The sequence below is a fragment of the Pongo abelii genome, chromosome 1 (genome assembly GCF_028885655.2).
Source record: "Pongo abelii isolate AG06213 chromosome 1, NHGRI_mPonAbe1-v2.0_pri, whole genome shotgun sequence".
NCBI lineage: Eukaryota > Metazoa > Chordata > Mammalia > Primates > Hominidae > Pongo > Pongo abelii.
Window position 1 is genome coordinate 87,296,245 of NC_071985.2, and position 24,106 is coordinate 87,320,350.

The 24,106-nt window shown below is 38.9% G+C and overlaps 1 long non-coding RNA gene across 1 annotated transcript in view; it reads right to left on the reverse strand.

Annotated features, from left to right (window-relative positions):
• Positions 1 to 13,089: 13,089 nt before the first annotated feature.
• The window catches only part of LOC129049014 (uncharacterized), an 80,021-nt gene continuing 69,004 nt past the window's right edge, over positions 13,090 to 24,106 (reverse strand). Inside the window, exon 4 of the long non-coding RNA XR_010141298.1 lies at positions 13,090 to 13,303. This is a non-coding gene — a long non-coding RNA (uncharacterized LOC129049014). The remainder of the gene's footprint in view (positions 13,304 to 24,106) is intronic.

Consider the following 24,106-nt stretch of genomic DNA (forward strand, 5'->3'; position numbering starts at 1 on the left):
AAATCTACGTCTGATTGGTATACCTGAAAGTGACAGAGAGAATGGAACCAACTTGGAAAACACTCTGCAGGATATTATCCAGGAGAACTTCCCCAATCTAGCAAGGCAGGCCAACATTCAGATTCAGGAAATACAGAGAACGCCACAAAGATACTCCTCGAGAAGAGCAACTCCAAGACACATCATTGTCAGATTCACCAAAGTTGAAATGAAGGAAAAAATGTTGAGGGCAGCCACAGAGAAAGGTCGGGTTACCCTCAAAGGGAAGCCCATCAGACTAACAGCGGATCTCTCGGCAGAAACTCTACAAGCCAGAAGAGAGTGGGGGCCAATACTCAACATTCTTAAAGAAAATAATTTTCAACCCAGAATTTCATATCCAGCCAAACTAAGCTTCATAAGTGAAGGAGAAATAAAATACTTTACAGACAAGCAAATGCTGAGAGATTTTGTCACCACCAGGCCTGCCCTAAAAGAGCTCCTGAAGGAAGCACTAAACATGGAAAGGCACAACTGGTACCAGCCGCTGCAAAATCATGCCAAAATGTAAAGACCATCAAGACTAGGAAGAGACTGCATCAACTAACGAGCAAAATAACCAGCTAACATCATAATGACAGGATGAAATTCACACATAACAATATTAACTTTAAATGTAAAGGGACTAAATGCTCCAATTAAAAGACACAGACTGGCAAATTGGATAAAGAGTCATGACCCATCAGTGTGCTGTATTCAGGAAACCCATCTCACGTGCAGAGACACACATAGGCTCAAAATAAAAGGAGGGAGGAAGATCTACCAAGCAAATGGAAAGCAAAAAAAGGCAGGGGTTGCAATCCTAGTCTCTGATAAAATAGACTTTAAACCAACAAAGATCAAAAGACACAAAGAAGGCCATTACATAATGGTAAAGGGATCAATTCAACAAGAAGAGCTAACTATCCTAAATATATATGCACCCAATACAGGAGCACCCAGATTCATAAAGCAAGTCCTGAGTGACCTACAAAGAGACTTAGACTCCCACACATTAATAATGGGAGACTTTAACACCCCACTGTCAACATTAGACAGATCAACGGGACAGAAAGTCAACAAGGATACCCAGGAATTGAACTCAGCTCTGCACCAAGTGGACCTAATAGACATCTACAGAACTCTCCACCCCAAATCAACAGAATATACATTTTTTTCAGCAACACACCACACCTATTCCAAAATTGACCACATACTTAGAAGTAAAGCTCTCCTCAGTAAATGTAAAAGAACAGAAATTATAACAAACTATCTCTCAGACCACAGTGCAATCAAGCTGGAACTCAGGATTAATAATCTCACTCAAAACCGCTCAACTACATGGAAACTGAACAACCTGCTCCTGAATGACTACTGGGTACATAACGAAATGAAGGCAGAAATAAAGATGTTCTTTGAAACCAACGAGAACAAAGACACAACATACCAGAATCTCTCGGATGCATTCAAAGCAGTTTGTAGAGGGAAATTTATAGCACTAAATGCCCACAAGAGAAAGCAGGAAAGATCCAAAATTGACACCCTAACATCACAATTAAAAGAACTAGAAAAGCAAGAGCAAACACATTCAAAAGCTAGCAGAAGGCAAGAAATAACTAAAATCAGAGCAGAACTGAAGGAAATAGAGACACAAAAAACTCTTCAAAAAATTAATGAATCCAGGTGCTGGTTTTTTGAAAGGATCAACAAAATTGATAGACCGCTAGCAAGACTAATAAAGGAAAAAAGAGAGAAGAATCAAATAGATGCAATAAAAAATCATAAAGGGGATATCACCACCAATCCCACAGAAATACAAACTACCATCAGAGAATATTACAAACACCTCTATGCAAATAAACTAGAAAATCTAGAAGAAATGGATAAATTCCTTGACACATACACTCTCCCAAGACTAAACCAGGAAGAAGTTGAATCTCTCAATAGATCAATAACAGGAGCTGAAATTGTGACAATAATCAATAGCTTACCAACCAAAAAGAGTTCAGGACCAGATGGATTCACAGCTGAATTCTACTAGAGGTACAAGGAGGAACTGGTACCATTCCTTCTGAAATTATTCCAATCAATAGAAAAACAAGGAATCCTCCCTAACTCATTTTATGAGGCCAGCATCATCCTGATACCAAAGCCGGGCAGAGACACAACCAAAAAAGAGAATTTTAGACCAATATCCTTGATGAACATTGATGCAAAAATCCTCAATAAAATACTGGCAAACCGAATCCAGCAGCACATCGAAAAGCTTATCCACCATGATCAAGTGGGCTTCATCCCTGCGATGCAAGGCTGGTTCAATATACACAAATCAATAAATGTAATTCAGCATATAAACAGAACCAAAGACAAAAACCACATGATTATCTCAATAGATGCAGAAAAGGCCTTTGACAAAATTCAACAACCCTTCATGCTAAAAACTCTCAATAAATTAGGTATTGATGGGACATATCTCAAAATAATAGGAGCTATCTATGACAAACCCACAGCCAATATCATACTGAATGGGCAAAAACTGGAAGCATTCCCTTTGAAAACTGGCACAAGACATGGATGCCCTCTCTCACCACTCCTATTCAACATAATGTTGGAAGTTCTGGCCAGGGCAATTAGGCAGGAGAAGGAAATAAAGGGTATGCCATTAGGAAAAGAGGAAGTCAAATTGTCCCTGTTTGCAGACGACATGATGGTATATCTAGAAAACCCCATTGTCTCAGCTCAAAATCTCCTTAAGATGATAAGCAACTTCAGCAAAGTCTCAGGATACAAAATCAACATACAAAAATCACAAGCATTCTTATACACCAATAACAGACAAACAGAGAGCCAAATCATAAGTGAACTCCCATTCACAATTGCTTCAAAGAGAATAAAACACCTAGGAATCCAACTTACAAGGGATGTGAAGGACCTCTTCAAGGAGAACTACAAACCACTGCTCAACGAAATAAAAGAGGATACAAACAAATGGAAGAACATTCCATGCTCATGGCTAGGAAGAGTCAATATCATGAAAATGGCCATACTGCCCAAGGTAATTTATAGATTCAATGCCATCCCCATCAAGCTACCAAGGACTTTCTTCACAGAATTGGAAAAAACTACTTTAAAGTTCATATGGAACCAAAAAAGAGCCCACATTGCCCAGTTAATCCTAAGCCAAAAGAACAAAGCTGGAGGCATCACACTACCTGACTTCAAACTATACTACAAGGCTACAGTAACCAAAACAGCATGGCACTGGTACCAAAACAGAGATATACATCAATGGAACAGAACAGAGCCCTCAGAAATAATGCCGCATATCTACAACTATCTGATTTTTGACGAACCTGAGAAAAACAAGCAATGGGGAAAGGATTCCCAAATTAATAAATGGCACTGGGAAAACTGGCTAGCCATATGTAGAAAGCTGAAACTGGATCCCTTCCTTACATCTTAAACAAAAATCAATTCAAGATGGATTAAAGACTTAAATGTTAGACCTAAAACCATAAAAACCCTAGAAGAAAACCTAGGCATTACCATTCAGGACATAGGCATGGGCAAGGACTTCATGTCTAAAACACCAAAAGCAATGGCAACAAAAGCCAAAATTGACAAATGGGATCTAATTAAACTAAAGAGCTTCTGCACAGCAAAAGAAACTACCATCAGAGTGAACAGGCAACCTACAGAATGGGAGAAAATTTTCGCAACCTACTCATCTGACAAAGGGCTAATATCCAGAATCTACAATGAACTCAAACAAATTTACAAGAAAAAAACAAACAACCCCATCAAAAAGTGGGCGAAGGACATGAACAGACACTTCTCAAAAGAAGACATTTATGCAGCCAAAAAACACATGAAAAAATGCTCACCATCACTGGCCATCAGAGAAATGCAAATCAAAACCACAATGAGATACCATCTCACACCAGTTAGAATGGCGATCATTAAAAAATCAGGAAACAACAGGTGCTGGAGAGGATGTGGAGAAATAGGAACACTTTTACACTGTTGGTGGGACTGTAAACTAGTTCAACCATTGTGGAAGTCAGTGTGGCGATTCCTCAGGGATCTAGAACTAGAAATACCATTTGACCCAGCCATCCCATTACTGGGTATATACCCAAAGGACTATAAATCATGCTGCTATAAAGACACATGCACACGTATGTTTATTGCGGCATTATTCACAATAGCAAAGACTTGGAACCAACCCAAATGTCCAACAATGATAGACTGGATTAAGAAAATGTGGCACATATACGCCATGGAATACTATGCAGCCATAAAAAATGATGAGTTCATGTCCTTTGTAGGGACATGGATGAAATTGGAAATCATCATTCTCAGTAAACTATAGCAAGAACATAAAACCAAACACCGCATATTCTCACTCATAGGTGGGAAGTGAACAATGAGAACACATGGACACAGGAAGGGGAACATCACACTCTGGGGACTGTTGTGGGGTGGGGGGAAGAGGGAGGGATAGCATTGGGAGATATACCTAAAGTATAATAATAATAAATAAATAAATATATAAATAAATACAAAAAAAAAAGAAATCAGTTACTCTCTTTGAGTTGCTATCCGTTAGATCAAATTTGCATACTGCAGGGAGAGCTGCTAGAAGTGGGTCTCTGGCAGGCAGCCTAGTGGAGCCCTCTGGGTTTGATTCATCTCCCTTAAGGGCAGATATCTGTTTTAGTTGATAATAATGCCTCTAAAAATTGGGTCACCAAACAACTCTTGCAGTTTTTCTGGTCACATCATGGGGAGAGAGAATCTAGTAAGTGCTAATTTCTCTTTTTCTCACCAACCTATATTAACCCAATTAACAAATATGTGTCTGTAGCTGCAGGAGTCTCTAATCAACACGTTATTTTTTTATTCTGAACTGCCTCTGGATCTCTCTATTTCAGAGTATCTCTGAAATAAATTTCTCAGAAGGGGAAGGGTGTTCTGAAGTGATGTCTTCGCAGCATCATAGTTGTCCAATTAGCAAGGACTGGAGACCTAACAAAAGAAATCATAGATCTAATAAGTAAGGAATAGGAAGAAACTTGAAGGATCAGACTACTGTGTTTCCATCATAGAGAAAGGAAAAACACTGCCACAATCTTTCACTGCAGGCTCCTTGAGAATGAACACTGACACATTCTAGTCCAGAGTGTTACACAACATCTAGATCAATAAATCCATAAATTTTTGTAGATTGAAAAATTAAAGATGCCACACTCCTCATCAGCCCAAGAACAGAATACTGGTTCTAAAGGACTTCATTATGTTTTATATTATTCAATTATTATAATAAATATTCCTTCGATTTGTGTTCCTTGATTATTCAGTTTTCAGATTTTGCCTCTACTATTTTGTAGTCTCATTAAGTATTCATATATTCATCTTTTCCGTAAATTTTATGCTGTTTCTCAAGTATTGGGCATCCAGACTAGTGTATAAGAATAATTTGATACTTTTCTAAGAGATAGAAAATCGCTTTAGTTCATTGATTGCTTTTTCAGAACTTTTCTGTACGATTTTCTGCATCACAATTTTTCTCTCCATATCCTAGAGGGCAGGGATCATGTAGGTGTACATTTTTAAAAATTTAACCTAGAGTTTTGTTTCAGGTTTCCAGACCTAATAGATAATCAAATATTTTCTGTGTAAAGGTTATTTTTCTTTTAAGAAGCAATAATAATTTGTAATACTTTTATATATTTTAAGTTTTACATTCAAAAAATAAATCTTATGATCTTACAATTATTAACTATAATTAAAGCTATCATTTACTGAGCACTTAAAATATGCCATGCATTTTTCTAAACACTATAATGCATATTCATGGACTTAACCTTTCTGAGTGGCTAACTAATTAACTCAAGGTGCTACAGCTGTTACCAACCAAGTTGGGATTTGAACACTGTTTCTTTAAGTGTAAAGCCTTGTTCTTAACCACTATACTATACTAACCTTCAGGTATTTCAGGAGCCCTGATGGTATATTTGGTTACAAACTTAATCTCTGCATGGTGCAGCTGTCCTGTGCATGACATTTATGTGAGTTATGACCTTCTGACTATGCCTGCCAACAGAGAAGACACAGGATTGGAAGAATCTATTCCCATGGCCACAGAGATCTAGTTGCAAATTGTTATGTTTGGGTGTCTCATATGGATTTCATTGACTTTGGGATTAAGAGATGCTATGTTGGGGAGGACGTGAAACTCCTGGATTATCATGGTGACTCTAATTCTAAAAACATTTTAATTTTATTTCACAAACCCAATGTTTTAGGAAAACATTTTAATTTTAAAACACAGATGTCTTTGGTGGGAATGGAAACTTCACACAAATTCTTAAGATGAAACATGAAACTTCAAAGAAATGTCTTGTTCTTAACCTACTCTTTTCCAACCCCTCACCCCACCCCCGGCTCCCACAGGGTTTGCATTTAGTTCCCCTGCAGTTAGGAGAGTGGAAAAGTTTGACACACTCTTTGATGTATTTTAAAGTCTCTGCCGTTACGCAATGAAATTTGGCTCTCAGAAGCTAGTCAGTTTCCTTGAGGGAAAAGAGAATATTTATGAAAGGGAAACCTCTGCAGGTAAGTTTTACACAATTAGCACCCTTACTGAAGCTTTTACCAAGCTACAGTTGTGTCAAAGAAAGTCTCCACCCATTGCACCCAGAACAGCCTGTCTAAATCTCAAGCTCAGCCTGAAACATCTCATGCCAAGAACTTCTTAGCCCAGGCAGAGACATTAACATCTGATCTAGTGCTCACATGTACAGGACAGTCAAACATCTGGGACAAGAGAAGTGTTAGCAGTTCACTGCTGCTGCTGCTTCTTTTCAGCTGCACTTAAATGGTTTTATGTAGGAAGCTGTACTGATGAGGATACTCTCGCTACTGAATGACAGGGAGAGCAGCGAGAAGCAGCATGGTATAAGAGAAAGCTTAAGCTTTGAGCAGTCACACAGACCTTCTTACATTCTAGCCCTACCACTTAATTGTTATGTGTTCCTTAGCTCTTGGAATCTCACTTTCTTTATCTATAACATAGGGATGATGACAATAGTACTTCATAAACTAATTGAGAATATTAACGAGGTAAATACATGTAAAGTGCATAGATCAAAGCTGAGTGCGTAGATACTTTCCCAGAAAGACAGCCATCACCATCATCATTAATTTGGGGACACTGGGGAAAACCTTCCAGGCAGTCACGCAGTTTCTAGTCACTCTCCTGTTTTCCATCTGGTACACAGAGAGTAAAACCATCTTTCAGCCTACTACCTTACCATGTCCCAACCTGCCTGAGACCATGCAATAGATTCCCTAGGCCAGGAATATCAAACCCCAATTCCTCTACTTTGGCTTTAAGACCTATCCGTGACTTTCCCTCCCAATGCTTCACTCTCTTTCCTTACTACTCCCTTTTTGATCACAGTGTTTCACCTTTATCAAATTTTTCTTTCTGTCTTTGTATATTTGACTTTTTTCTCTACCCTGGTACTAATGCTCCTGATGGTTTTCTCGCTGAAATTCCCTCTCTGTCACCTCTGTGAAAGTCACACACTTGAGGGCAGACCGGGTTGGAATCCACACTGATCTTAGTAGCTGCAGGACCATCCATGCTTAATTTTCTTTTTCAATCTTCAGTTTCTTAATCAATAAGGTGAAAATTGAAATATTTGATTACATGAGATTGTTAGAACTAAATAAGATCCTATATGTAAAGTAGCCAGTAGACACATAATAGGTGCTAGGAGAAAGTTTCACAACCATCAGAGCTTAGTGCACACTTCTTTTCTTCCAGGACACACATACTCATTATTGCCAACAATATCTGTGGTCCTCAGCTATAATGTACTCAACTTGAGGGTGGTGGAAGATCTCCGTGAATACTGAAGTTTGAATTTTAGCCCCAGAACTTATTTGCTGTGTGTGAACTTGGATAAGTTTCTCAATTTCTCTTAACCTCAATTTCCATATCTATTAAAAAATTTTAAATCACATACAAAGAGTACAAAAACAAAATGAGAGAGTGCATATAAACACAGCATTGCATTTTAGAAATGTATTCCAAAAGTAGCTCCTACCAGATATTATATTAGTTTGTACCCAGGATACTTTTGATTGCAAGTACATATTTTGTCCCTATAGCTTGACCTTTTTAAGGGCATGAATTTTTTGTTTTATAAATTTTTTGTAGAACTTTAAGCTTCTTGCCAGTGAGGATTCTATACTTTATGGTAATTTTAAATGAATGCAAAGTATTTATCCCATTGGAATGGCTTGTTTCAGATTTAGAACTAAGTAAGAGATCAAAGGGTGATAGAAGGGAAAGGTAATAGAACAGCTTAGACAGTGAATAGATGAAAAAGCAGGATAAGGAAGGAGAAAGCTACCATAGCCCATTCTTCTCTATAGAAGACATGGGTTAAGACTCCCTGTTCTCTTCCAGGTGACACTGCTCCCAAGTCCCTCCTGTCAGTACCCCACTGAGGTGTTGCTGCTGCAGGTCCAGACTTCCTACTTCAATGCCATCCTTCTTCAAATCCCAGGACTTCCAGCTTCCACAGCTGAAGCCTAGATTAAAAGTAATGGCAAAACCGCAAGTACTTTTGCACCAACCTAAATACACGTTTCTGTTTTAGCCTAATTGTGCTCACCAGAGACCTAGGCATGCCTGCTTCTCTTGAGAGGCTTGGTGGCAGGAGCTGGGCTACAGAGCTCCCTGGGAAAGAGCTAGCCTAAGTCAAAATCCAAGAACACAACTCATGACCTGGGTTAGATAAGAGGGATGACTATGTGGGACTGTGAGACTTGTCCATCCTACATCAAGTATGGAGGGTTTTTTTTTTTTCCTTTTCTAACCAACTTTTCTTCAGTACCCCTTTATGCACAAATAATCTGAATAACACATCTGAAAATGAAGCTCTTGTCATAAAAGACTTATGTTTAATAAGATAACTATTTAGTGTTTAGTATCGAGCACCAGACTAAGAATCAGAAGACCTAAGTTTGGAGTCTAATTTTTCCCTCTGACTTTAAAGTTAAAGGTATGGAGCATATCTTTAACTTTTCATAGGTCTCTGATTTCTCCTCTATCAAAGGAAAGGATTAGGCTGGATGGCTTTAAGTGCCTCAGAAGTCCAGCTATCTAGTCATAGTCTCTAACCCAGAGAGCCTGAGGCTAACTTCAGACCTACACACCCACTCTAACCCTATTTGTGGAAACCACGGCCCAAAGGCATGTCTTACATTTGCTTGTGAATTGATTACCCTGGTTACTTTGGTCTCCCATGATTTTCCTCTTCTGCTGGGGGCTCAGAGGTGATACCTCTATACTTACCAATGCTGATGCCAAATGTGACTGCTATATATGCCAAGACACACTAATATGCCAACCACCTAAGGCTACTAGTGACTGAGTTCATAAGCACTGAAATGGCTTCTGCTAAAGTCACTAGCAACATCTTTTGCTGCTGCTACAGGTCTAGAGAATAATGCTACTATACCTTGGGCTCGCAATGTACCACAGAGAATTTTAGGGAGACAGCTCCTTTACCCATAGTTTTACTATATCTAATTCATTATAAGACTCAGGCATAGTTCTTTGAGGGTTGGGCTGGTTTGCAGCCTGTAACTCTCAAAATCACTTCTCTTCTTCAACCTTGGCCTTCTGGCCTTGAACAAGGAGTAGATAACACTATTTTCTTTAGCATTCATTGTTTTCTTACCTACAGTTTATGGAGGCTCCTGAGCCCCTCATATATTGGGCCTCTTCTTCTCAGACCCATTTCATCACCACAACATATCTAAATCTTAGAGTGATTAAAGTGTAAATTCAAACTGAGACCTCTGATATGATTATATGAGATAAAGGCTGGATGATCTGAGGATGGGGAGCAAAAATTGAATCTGGTTGGAAGAAGGACAGTTTCCTAAAATCCTGACAGGAGGGAGCACTGTTTGGTGCTTTGGAAAGGCTAGAAGTCACAGCCCACCTCTGCGAAGTGAAACAGAAGGAGGAGTAGAGAGGAAGGAAAGAAGAAAAAGAAGCCAGTCTTTTTCTTCTCTCTCTTTAGACATCCTATTGTACTTCTCCATTTTTGTCCCTCTCTAGGGGATGCTAGCCTGCCTATTAATAAATATTCCCTTCTGGAATTCTAGAATATCATAATCTACTTTCTTAAGTATTTCTACATAGGAAAACAAGCAAATCAATTAACATTTCATCACTGTTGCTACTACATGTAATTCAAGGTCTGTACATATTTGTCCTGAGCTTCTAATCTCATTAGGATTTACCTTAGCACTGAGCGAGTATTCACTGGGATCAAAGAGCAGTTTGTCTGATTACTCTTTTCTAATTAGCATTTCTTCCAGTATAAATTTTTGATGCCCTCATCCCAGGAGTGTTTGATAATGCCTCTGTATCTATAGGTTAATGTGTTTCTTAACAAGATCCTCAATCCTGGTCCTTCCTACTTCTCCACATTCACTTCCACTCACTCCCAACATTCCCACAAAACAGCCTTCCCAAACCCCCAACACATATGCACTTCATGCACACATATGCACATGCACATAAGCTATCACCTGTGAAACTGCATAGCGCAACCTCTACTGGTTATTAGAGTTCAGAGAAGAGATACATCTCTACAGTCTGGAAAGACTGGGAAAAGAGGGAAGTAACATGTGTTAAAGAGAATTAAGTCTGGGAAGTGGAGTCAAAAGCTGGAGGGCCCTTAATGGTAGGATAGGGGTCTGTTTTAAGACAAGGGTTTGGTCAAGGGAATGAAGCAAGGAGAATTATACTAGGGAGACTGATAGGAATTGACTGTAATAATATAGGGCTGGCATAAGGAAGGAATTTGAGTTGTGGCAGGAGCATGGAGGCAAAATGTTATGAAGAATCAAGAAAACACAGATAAAGTTTACACAGGCATCCCCATTGTTCTCAGGTACTCCTGAAGCAAAGTCCCCTCTGAGGCAGATATTCCTAATTATTCCACTGCAGCCATCCTCCTCTTCATCCAGTGAAGATGGATTTTGAGTTTTAGCTACATATATAATGAGTCTGAATATAGATTACATTCTCCACCACACATTACCCCTAGGTGTGGCCATATGACTAAGTTCTGGCCAATGGGATGGGAGTGGAAGTAATGGAGAACTTCCAGGTCCTACCTTTAAAAGCAAGGGCCAAGAAAACAATTTTTTTAAATAAACAAATAAACTAAAAGCAAGGGCCATGCCTTTCACTTTCTTTCCCCCTTCCTCCAGTGGAATGAGGATGTGGTAGAGGACCATTGCGAACTATGCTGAAGGCTACCCCAGGCTACCCTGGGGCCCCTTGCTTTTCCCAGAATGGAGCTGCCATACTAGTTTAGGTGTTTAAGAGTGTAAGAACTAAACTGTCTCATTTAAGTCCCTGTAATTATACATCTCTGTTTTGGGCAACTGAATCTATAACCTAATTAATACACTTTTTAATCTCACAAGTAGAAAGCATTTTAAAAACAATAAGGTTTAAATTAATTTAAAATTGCACATTTTAAAAACAAAGAGATTTTACACATCAGAAACTATGTTAGGAATACCACTATCTTATTTTGAAAACTGTGTTGATAAGTGTTAGTGTTATTAGTAGTCAACACTACCACTCCCCAACTAGGTCTTCAGGGATCAGTGGATGCCAAAGTTTCGGATAAGGAAGTTGCTTTTCCACTAGACGGAGAACAATCTAGAGTTTTTTTTTTTTTTTCAGGTAAACTAAGAGGAACCGGATGGGAACAGATATGAGAAAGATAAAGAGAAAAGCTTCATTGTGCAATTTGATTCTCTATGATTCTTCAGACATTTTCAGTGAAATACAATAAACCCAAAAATGTCTGATGTAAGTGCATTTTATTGGGTAAACCTGTTCAGAGACTGAGTTTTCTGTCTAGATTAACAAAGCAGACAGCAGCTGCAGAAAAAAGAGACAGAAAGCAGACAGAAACATGAGAGTGTAAGCCCATAGGTATTTACAGAAATGGAGTAGGTTTTTCCATTTTAAAACTACGGACATTTGGGACTGAATAATTCTTTGCTGTGGGGACCATTCTATGCATTGTAGGGTATTTAGCAGCATCCCTGGCCTCTACCCACTAGCTGTCAATAGCCTCCTATCTCCTTCCAAGTCTTGACAATCAAGTTTCTAGATGTTTCCAAATGTTCCTGGTGGGGCAAAATTGCCCTAGGCTGTTCCTGGTGGGACTTATTGCCCTAATCCTCCAATTTATGTGTTATTGAGGGACACAAGTTTATGGGTCCCCCAATATGAAAATCATTGTTAAAGATGGGACTCAGATTGGCTCATTGAAAGAGAGAAGAGGAAAGGCAACAGACTTGACCTTGGCAAATTCCTACCATTTGAGGCAGGAGGAGAAGCAGCTCAAAAAGATAAATTGTATATTACTTAGAAACTATTTTATGAGATTGGCCTAATGGCCAAAGATTTTTCTCTCTGGAGAAGAAAGAATGATGAAGGAAGTGTTAGGAAGAGAGAAGCAACAGGGCATGGGTGATTAAATACAAGGAATAAAAGACAGGGAGACTGCCTGCATCTGTTCCTTATCTGGCCAACTCAGTCTTTTATATCTCTAGCTGGTCTTTCCAGAGCGCCATCCTCCAAGGCTATGCAAGGTCTTCCTGTCGTGTACTTGAATCTCTCTTTCTTCTAATTGGGAAATGATTCCACTTTATGGCAACTCTTATTTAGAGACATGCCATCTGCATCCATGGAAGGAAAAACATGTCCACCTTACTCACTGTTGTATCTCTAGCACCTAACACATAGCTGGTTCATAGTAGATGCTCAAAAAACATTTGTTGAATGAATGAATGAGTAAATCAACAAACAAACTATCTAATGTGACAGTATTTATTATCTTCATTTTATTGGTAAGAAAACTTAAACATATATAGGTTAGGTGATTTTCTTGCATAGGTTAAGGCCATATGACTAGTAAGTAGCAAAGTGTGACTGAGATCCAGACTTACATGATGTTAAATTTCAAGTCCTTTCCACAGTACTTCATCTATGTCTTGTTTTATAATGGCATTTTGGGAATCTCCAGGGCCTCTCTGTTGCACAACTTTCAGTCTCAGCTACTCAGGAAGCTGAGGCAGGAGAATGGTGTGAACTCAGGAGGCGGAGCTTGCAGTGAGCTGAGATCGTGCCGTTGTACTCCAGCCTGGGCGACAGAGAGAGACTCTGTCTCAAAAAAAAAAAAAAAAAGAAAAGAAAGAAAGAAATGTAATTCTCACAGTGTGTGGTGGTTTTGGGGATGTGCATTGCGGAGTCCTGAGCCTCTGACTTCTAAAATCTCCAACACAGGTGTTCCGGTTTCTGAGAACCTGACTTTTATCAGGTTCTACTCTATCTAAATATGATTCACACTCCAATTAAAATGCTGGCTAGATACACAGCTGAGTCCTTTCCACATATTCTCCTCCCTTCAAGTTCTTCCTAACTGAAAATTGGAATGAAAAGTAGCAAAAAGGAAGTACAGGCAGTCTCTCTTTTACTAGCAGGCTATGTTCCCAAAGCTTATTTAAATGGATTGTTTGGAATTTATAACATACTTTTTCCTTTAAAAAATAAAATAAAAACTGTTATAAGGAATAAATCAGTTTCCAGGTTAGACCATGGAGGTCATTTCGCAAGTAGGTAAAATGAACTTCAATACAAATAGTCTTTGTTCAGGTGCCTAGAAGTTGAAATAAAAGTTTCCTAAGTGAGGTGACAGATCCAGAAAAAGCCTTAAACAAGATGTTTGAAAACTTCTTGTCTTGTCTAACGTGCTAGAATAAAGGCTCAATAGACAATATACGCTGTTACAAAACTACTGGCAGAAAGAAAGGTTTACCACAAACTTCTCTAAGACTCAAATCATAATGTTTTCAAGACATTCTCCAAAATGGAATTGCCTTACCCCAAAAGTTCTATACTGCATAATCAATCTTTCATTATTGAGGATTACATTTTGAAACAAACTTGACTTGGCAGTTTCATAAGAATATTACATTGATTCATGATTACCTTTCTGCCGACTTGCCATCTCACATGTGTGTCTAATATGCCTCTAAAAACATAAGGCCAAAACAAAATTCTCTCTAAATTTCCTCCTTAAATTCCCATCTGCCCTGTCCAAACTTCTTGTTTCTCTAAAACCACTCCCCTTTTCACAAAATGCTACATCATCCACTTTGGTTGCTCAAGTCAAAAATCTAAAATTCAGAGTTAATTGCTCTTTTTTCTTTATTACCCACCCTTCATATCCAAACCACAATAAAATTTTGTTTGTTCTACCTTTAATATCTGTTCTTAATCTGTCTACCTCTCTGCAACTTCACTGCTCCCAACATAGATACTGTTATCTCTCATCTGGACCATTGAAAAAGCCTCTAAACTCATTTCCCTGACCCCATTTTTCCTCTCACGTTCATCCTCCCTCCATTCCCTAGTATGGAAGAGCACGGGCTTTGGAGTAGAGGTACCAAGCATAGGCTACAGCCCTTTGCTATTAATGTAGCCTTCCCCAAGTCATCTTGGCATTTCTTGTTGTTTCCATTCAGCCCAGAGAGATGATCATTTGGAATCTCCATTTCATAAATCTAGTTCAGTGTTGTCCTGACTCTCACTGAGAGTGACCAGCCTTCAGTTTCCTAGGCTATTCAAGTGCAAGAAATCTACCAATCCTTTGAAAATATATAACTTAGAGTCAAGCACACCATTGCATTCCAAACACAGAATCATCTTCTAAATTCTAACTGCTGTATCATAACCAACTTGCATAAGTCTGCATTTCAGGATACCCTGATGAACAAAAATGTTGCTGTGAAACAGCATTCAATTGGAAGGTCCCAGTCTCCACAGAGCAAGCTGTCCTGGTGAGTTCTTAACAAGGCAAGGCAGCTTTCTAGGTTCTTTCTACGGGTCCTCAAAAACGTAGCTCACATTGTCAATTCTGCTTTTTTCACTCTGATCTCTTCAGACAGGATACTTCAGACTTCGGGATACCATACTCCACATTGTCCCCAGGGCCCCGGCCCCTGTTCTGGCTTACCCCTTGGCCCACTTGCCCAGCCCAGCATGGGGAGGAAGAGGTAAAACACTTAATTAACATTAATTTCCACCAAACCACTTTCACTAAACTTGATTGAATGAATAAGTACTGATGGCTCTTTAACTTTTCCAGATATGTTTATATTTTTAAAGATAATGTGATCTTCAGAGTTAATGAGCTCTCAGAAAATATAACTGCTTTTCTAGCAATGTATACAAAGTTATTTGGGGAAAGAAGACCTTCAGCTAGGCAACTTAACCCTTAACCTTATTTAGAAGTCTAGTCCCGAAATTAGCTCTGCTAAGTTTTTGTTTGTTTGTTTGCTGTATTTTCTGAACCCAGAGTACTATATTATCTGTAATCTACTTTATCATAAGATTTTAGATGTAGATTAAACTATACTGTAGAGACAATCAGTTGCTGCAGTCAGTTCTATATTTACAAGATAGGGGCCAGCTAATATTTACTTTAAAAAGCCAAACATCATAGGAAATTACTACCAACAGTTTTAGCTACCAATATTGTCCATTAACTCCAGAGGTTTTTAGCATGATGAATACTAGACATGAATTTTTTATTGGTGAAAGTACTGGCATTTTAGTTAGCTTAACATATACTAGATCTGGGTTGCCACTGATGAAAGCTGGGTCTCAAAACATCTGGATTGTCTATAATATTCTAGAGATACTTTATTTGTATAAAATTAGATGTAAGAATTTAGAGAGGTCTATAGCCTGTGCACTTAGAAATAATGGCTGATGCCTGCTCCATAAAAGCTACTATGTTGAGCCATTTTGTAGAAAATTGTGGTTGCCTAATGCCCACAATAATTTTGCCTCTAGAATAGTACACAGATGATCTGTAACCACATTTGAAGTTGCTATTGATTATCAAGAAATTTCTATATCATGTATTCCTCTTATCTGTGGAAGCCTGGATAATACACTGTGGCCAGCTAGTAAAAATGGGTCATCCCTTGATTTAACATGGCCAAATCATCTAAAAGAACAGAGGCTGGATCTTGAATCAGCTTACAGGATAAGTTTTGTAAACTGTTTTGCCTGCTTGCTAATACATGTTTATTTAACACGGTAAATGTGGAAATTTAGGGAGAATTTGGTCTACTCTTTATTCTTTTTTTATTTATTTTTAATTTTTTTTTCATTAAGTAGCAAGATTATTGGGACATACTGAATTTCAACTGCTTCTAACCAATAGTGCCTACCATTCATGACCATGAAAATGAATTCATAACAAGTCCCACAAATGATTCAATACAATACAATTAGAACCAGAGGCTTCTGTGTATGCCTGAGGTCTTGCCTTTGATTTTTTTCTGAAAGACATGGAGCTGAGTTAATCAGTCTTCAATCTCTTATGTCCCTCTCCCCACAGACAGAAAAATCCACATATGGGCTGCCATGTTCACGGGAGCCTTTGCAGATGGTCTGTCCGTATGCTACAGTAGAACAAGAGCAGCGCCACTGAGCTCCTAGTGCCAGACAGAGGAAAAGAGGCAAGTTGGGAAAGAGAGAGGAAGAAAGGTATTAGTGAAGTTTGGCAGTGGAAAGAAAACAGCATCTGTAGAAGAGCTGTAGACAGTTCCGCTTCCTTAAAGTGGAGAGTTAAACTCACCTTTTGACAGCATACTTTCTTTGCATAGGAGAATAACTGACAGCGGCCTTTAGACACATGAGTTTTACTAGAAATGTGACTGCACAGTATGGAGAAAGTCTGGAAAACACTGTTTATCACAAATGGCTTGGTTTTTGAATGGACTTTTTAAGTATTTTATTCAAACACAAATATTTGGCATCAAATATTTAGACAAATGAAGTTTTAAAATGCAAAAATTGACTTTACATTTGATAATTCCAAGATCATCCTCAGTAACAAAAACACCTAAAACTTTCACCACCAGTGAGATGGAAAAGGATATTTTGACACCGGGGGACAAGGGAGGGGAATATGAGATTTTGCACTAGGACCCATTTTTACTAACTGGCCACAGTGCATTATCCTGGCTTCCACAGATAAGGGGAATACATGAAATAGAAATTTCTTGATAATCAATAGGAATTTCAAATGTGGTTACAGATCATCTGTGTACTTCAAAACAATCCCTAATGCAAACAGAAGATGAAATGTGTGCTAGGCAGGAGTTTAACTGGGGACCAAAAAGGGAAGAAGGACAGGAGGCAGAAAGGGAGAAGAAAGAGGCCATCTCAGTCTCTTGGATTATGAAAACACAAAGCACATTTTAAAAGTTGTGGCAGATTAAACTAAGAAGTAAGAAGGAGACCTGTCTACAGAGACTTATGGTCACATATTGAGGTTTGGATATTGGTAGGTAAAGAGACGCCACTGAAAGGATTTAAGTGGGAAAATGACAAATCAGATTTATATTTTTGGTGAAACACTTGGGTTGCAGTGTGGAAGACATCTACTCTCAAATCATGAGAAACACATTTGGGTCATAAAAGTTATTATAGTCTATTTACAGTCTAATGAACTACATAATCATGTGCGCACACGTGTGTGGGTGTCTATAAAATCTATTAAGTTATATAGCATTTGGTAGTTTATTGACAACGATTAAAAAAAGGAGTCTGTGATGTAGGCAGGCATAATTATCTCCACTTAACAGATAAGAAAACTAAGCCTTAAAAGATTAATGACTTGCCGAAGGTCACAAAAATAATGAGGGCTGAAGTCAGGCCTATGAAACACCTCTCTTTACTTCTGGTCTTATATTTTCCTGTGACTCTGTGTGTTTAATAGTGCAGCCTTCTAATAAATTTACTATTTTTTTCAATTTACTGAATTGGGAAAGGGGTAGGGAATCACTTTGTTTTATCACAGGGAAAAACAGATGGGAAACACTTCAGGTTTTCCTAGCTACACAGGCAGAATGAGCAGGGGCCTCCCTGCTCCCTGACTTTGCACATGCTGTGTCTCTGCCTGGAACACCTTCCTCCCTCAAATCTTTTTCTATCCTCCCTTCATCTCCATATCACCAAGTCATCATTTCCAGAATGCTGGAAACACGCTCTTCTTCTGCATTCTAATACTCAGAGGTCAAGTTTTTCATAACACTTATTCTATATCATGAAAGCCTGTTTACCTCTGTGTTTCCTCACTAGACTGTGAACTCCTAAACATAGAAAATGTACCTCTTTTCTTCCTATATTCCCAATCCTGGCACAAGGTTTGGCACACTTTAAGTGCCCAAGAATGTTTGTTAGTCTGAATTTGTTGAATAACATTTGCTGAAGGAGCTACGTGCAACCTACCAAGGTTAAAAATAAGATCTGTTCCTTATGAAAAGAATCCCTGCACCTTGTACCAATTGGATCTCTATTTAAGCTCTAATCTCCTGTACATGATTTATCACCAGAGCAACTGTCTGAAAATGCTTTTTCCTTATCTCACAGAGCCATAGTAAAAGCTAGTTGACTTTAAGCAAATGGTATTTTTCTCCTTCTATTTTTTCTCTTGCTATTTTTTTCCTTCTATTTACTTATCTACTGGCAGAAAGAAAAGAAAAATGACTCGGATCTCTATTTAGATATTTGATAGACAATGTTTAGATAGGGATAGCTATAAATTGCTGGCTAGGCACAGTCTGAATATCTAAAACATGTTTATTCTATTTTGGATTCCATTATGGCAGAGAAAAGAAGGGAAAAAACACACACCACATATATAGATGGACTTAAAGATTTCGATTTTTATTATTTCCAAGGCAATGTTTGGGTTTATGATCAGCATTAATCACTGAAAGAAATGTGTCTGACACCAAGAAAACTGGAATTAGCAGCAATCTTCAGAGTTCAACGCAACCAGCCTTAGTCCTGCCCTGGTTCTGACCTGACTACAAACTGGCTGTTTGTCTTGGCCAGGTGCACGCTGCACGTGTCTCAGTTTTGTCCCTTGTAAAAGAAGGAATTAGGGACAGATAAGACTTTGAAAAAAATCCAATTCCATTTATTTCTCCCTGGATTCACCTCAACATATCTACACAGTTTGCTTTTTCATTGAGCGATTTGATGGCATCACATTTTGAATGGCCAGTCTGATCTCTTTCTATCAGAAACACAGGTTCTTCTTACCTGGAAATCTGCTAACACTATTTCCAATATGAATATGAATATGTTTTTATGGAAATCCATATGAATTCCAAACATATGAATATGTTTTTGTGGCAATCTTTATGTTTTTTTCTTTATGAAACTGAACATTCATATTTCACTGACTTAATATAATTTATTCTGTGTTCAACTACTTCCTAATCAGGGATGAGCCACAATTAAAATGCCTTCCCAAAGTTGTAAATCAAATTGATTATTGGTTCAAAAAAAGGATATCTTGAAATACTTGTCTCTCTTAGTGCTTTCAAAATATCAATTGTTAAAATAGGTTCATGACATTTGATTTTCACACAATTCTGGAGAAACACATGAAATGCAATATAACAGTGACTTCATAGAACCTTAGGAAATTTCCTTTCCCAAATAATAAACAGGTTTCCCATATACTCTTCCAGAGCTGAATAGACATTAAGCAGCTCCAAAACTTTCCTCATGCCCAGACCTTATTACTCAAAAATGTTCCTTGGCCTCCATTATCATCAGCATAAAGTTCAACTTTTCACCTCTCCCTCTGCAATCTGGTCTCAACCTACTTTCCAGACACACATTCACTGATGCCTTCTCTTGCTGTTAAATTGAACTAAACCACGTGCCCCACTTTCCTCACATATCCTATATTTTCTCACCTCCCATCTTTGTTCACATAATACTCCTTCCCCTGGTGCTACCTGTCCCTAAGTCTGCAGACATTTAGATGACACTATGTACATGACCACTGTTAACCCAGTTTCTGAGACAACATAATAGGCTCTCAATAGATGATGGGTGTTATTCACTCAATCATTCATCTTTTGTTCATTCATTTGTGGATCTCTTACTCTGTTCCAAGCAAGGTTCTGGTTACCTTTAGGGTCAATAAGAAAAGAATGACTACATAATTTGTAGATATGGTACAAAACAAAAATTCAGACTCTGTTTTAAAATAAGAATTTCAAAACAGTGATAACAGTGCCTTAGAAGCACAGGGCTCTTCTAACTACAGATCCCTGTGTGACTACACAGACTGCATACCCATAAGGCTAGCCGTGAATAAGACACAGACTTTATGAGCTCCCCGACCCAAGGAAGCTTGGATTGGGGGTAGACAGGCAAGCAAAAACAATCACTATATAAGTGCTGCGAAATGTGTAAGCACGGATGCTGTGGGAACATGGTGATGGAGCACTCAACCCACACTAGGGTAAAGATGGTGAGTGGGAGGGAGAAAATCTTATGGAAAAAGGCCGTGCCTAAACTCAGTTTTGCAGTTCATTCTGGAGTTGGAAAGGCAAGAAAGAGGGAGTAGCAACAGAAGGGTACCTCAAGAAATGAAATAATCCAGTGCAAGAGACAGGAAATCAGAGAAATGTGTCCAAATCTTACTAATCTTTTAAGGCAATGACTTTCAAACTTTTTGACCATGAATTACAATAAGAACTGTACATTTTGACCTTGGACACACACTGAATCAAAAATTCCGAAAAAACAAAACTCATCCTTGCAATGTGCAGTCTCTCATCTCTTCCATAATAAATTTATGACCCACAGTCTGAAGAACCCTGCTTTAAGGACTGTCTCAAATGTCACCTCCTTGGCAAACCTCCTGATATCCTTAGGCCCTAGCCATTTGAACTCCTGCAGGGGTCCTCTCTTGACACTTTGCTTTCTAATGTCTGGGATGTGCCATGTGTCTCCTGTTAGATTATAGCTTGAAGGCCCCTTCAGATGCTCTGCACATAGTAGGGCCCAATAAATGTTTACTGAGTGACAGGGCAAGCAATGCATTACCTTGCTCAATCCTCAGATCTGACATCCTCCTTACGACTACCAGTGCTTTGTATTGCTCTCATTTTCCACCATTTAAGAAACTGGGCTCTATTTTATTAATCTAATACCAAATTCCAGTTCTAGCATCCTAAGACTTTATACTGCCAAAGCAGTCTCTCTAGCAGGTCTTTTTTACTTAAAGAGAAATTACTCTTGCCTTTGCAGGTTTTAAAATATTTCAGTGACAGTCACCTTAGTTTTTTATAACCCCCAAGGTCCAGGAATTTTTATGTGCATTTATCATAACATTATTAAATCAACCTGTGAATCAAGTAACATTGTTATGACCATTAGTTCCCATAAGTTCAAACAGACTTAAGTGTGTCTGATCCAAAGGCCATGCTCTCTCTGCGATGTTAGTTAAATTAAAATAGTGACAAATTTTATCTACTGATGCACATTTGGCTGATAAAGGGCCAGATGGACCCAGCAGCCCCAAGTGGTTCTAGGCATGGCAGTAACTCTGTTAGAGAAGTCTTGTGGTAAATCACAGCTCCTTACTTTCTGGGCTTTGTGTGAAGCCCAACTTCCTGCCTCCCTCACTGGCTTGGCATTGATGTCCTTCCCTGATGTTCTCTCATGAGCACCGAGCTATTTCCAAACCTACACTGGATATGTCACGTCAGATTCTAAAGTTTAGCCATCCTTTTTCTGTCACTTATTTGTTGTTTGTGGAAGTGGTCTGTTTTATTGCCCCTTCGGGGACAGGAGCAAGAAAGTACTTCCTTGCTTTCCTGGGAGGCATGTAGAGGATTTAATGTAAGTTAGAATTAAGTCCAAATGTTTTCAGAGATTTTCCCTTGGCACATTGGCTTACACTTACTGTTAGGTTCCAGCACCAGCCAAGGTCTGAGGGGAGTTGGTGGGGTGGCGGGTAGCTGAAAGAACACTCACAAGACCACAGGTAGGTGGGACATGGCTTTATTCAGCAGCTCCCTCACACTGTTGGTGCTGCTTTTATGTACCTCACAGACAATAGTGGCTCAGAGGCAGGCAATGAGCCCCCCCATGTTATGGCTACAAAGCTGTGATTATATAATGCACAAGATTGTGCACCTGTGCTCCAATCCCACTGTGTCATGCTGTGCCGGATGTGTATCTCCGCCTCTGCTTGACTGCAACACAGCCATTGTCCTTACACTTACTTAGACCTCTTCCATCACAGAGGCCATCTACCTAGGTCTGCTGAAGCAGAGACAGCTCTGCAATGTCTCTACCTCACCTGTACACTTGAGACAGGAAGTCTCCTGTAGAATAAACCCAGAGTATGAAAATATTATGAACAGGAGATAATATGAAGCTCATTTCTAATCTATAACAAGAAAATGTTTGCCAGAAGACAGTGTGGTGAAGTGGGAGGAGCCTAAACTGGGAGCAGGAGGCCTACTTTCAACAATTGCAGAATGAAATATTATATGTGGAAGTGCTTTGTGAGCTTTTTATACCAACACCGACAGAAAGAATCAAGACTTATTTTTTGACTCCAGATACTGAAAGGTAACTTGGGGAATCAGTTGGGTCAACTCCCTCATTTGAGGAAGGTGAGACTCAGAGAAGTCACAGTTGCCTAGAGCTAAGCCCGGGCTGCAGCCTGGACCTTCTATTTATAGAATGAGACCAGGTGTCCCATCATGCAATCATGCACATTTTTTTCTGGGATTAGTTATGTGTACCTCCTATTTCTCAGGCCACACTCTTTTTCTATTACCCAAGGTCTCACGTTAAAATAAACATTGCACTGGATTCAGGATACTTTAGATACTTGGGGCTCTGATTCTAAGAGAACCTGGCATTAGCGAGGCCACTCCCAAGCTCCCAGGTGAGAGTCCATGTCTATGTCCTCTGTAGATCAAGACTTACAAGTATCCATGTCTTTTCTAGGCATTGTCTGGTTCTGATGGGGCCTCAGGGTCCTCCCTACCAACGCTTTAATAATGCCAACAATTCTATCTCTTCCCAGAAGCCAGTGACCTGCCTTAGCAGATACCAGCTCCCCTGTGAAATACTCCATTTAGATCCTTGAGTACTCCCAGTGTTAAAATCCACAGAGAGACCAAAAACATCCTCTTTCTTGAACAGTTACTGTTTCCTCTGTGGAGTAACTTAAACTAACCTCATAGAATCTATAGTGACAGATCTTACATGGAGCTCAGCCTTACTTCATGGACCTGTGAGCTGTGCCCACATCAGAAGGGTGCTGAGCTTGGTTTGATTCTCTGCTGCTGCCATATTAAAATTCTTGCAATTTTTTTTAACAAGGGGCCCTGCATTTTTATTTTGCACTGAACTCCACATATTATACAGGTGGTTCTGCATGGAGTTGAAGCTTTCATGTATTCTGAAAATGCCACACATAACTTCCAGCTTTCCTGTGCTCTCCCATGCTGAAAACAACTTGATGTATATGGGTTGGGGTGGGGATGGGGCTAACTATACAAAGTTCTCACAGTGTCTTTCTTCTATGACTTATGAATCTTCAGAGAAATGGGTTTCCATAGTGGAAAATATTCAGAAAGGGCACCAAGTTTTCATTTTGGACTAAATATGAATTATTAATGTTGCATTTTATAAATAATTTATCACAGTCAAAGTATCTCATGGATTCCAATTCAGACAGAGTGAGTGTCTACTACCTGTCTGGCCTTTTATATAAATATCTTATTCATTAGAACTTCTTTACTAAAGTTCCCGTTACAAACACTATCAACTTATTCATCCAAAAAATAGTTGTGCCAGGCATTTTTCTAGGTTTTTGGAGATAAAACAGTGAACAAAAAGGACAAATACATTAACAAATGTTTGCTGTGCAAGTGCTTTTGCTAGACATACAAGAATACAAAATAAAAAAGAAATGGCCCCTGTTCTCAAGGGGCATGTACTCTAACAGGAAAAAGATGAAAATAATGCAAGATATATAGATCCATAAGTTCTGGATGAGATATTCAAATTAGAGTGCAAAGGAGAGCTTTCAGAGGAAGGAGAGAGGAATAA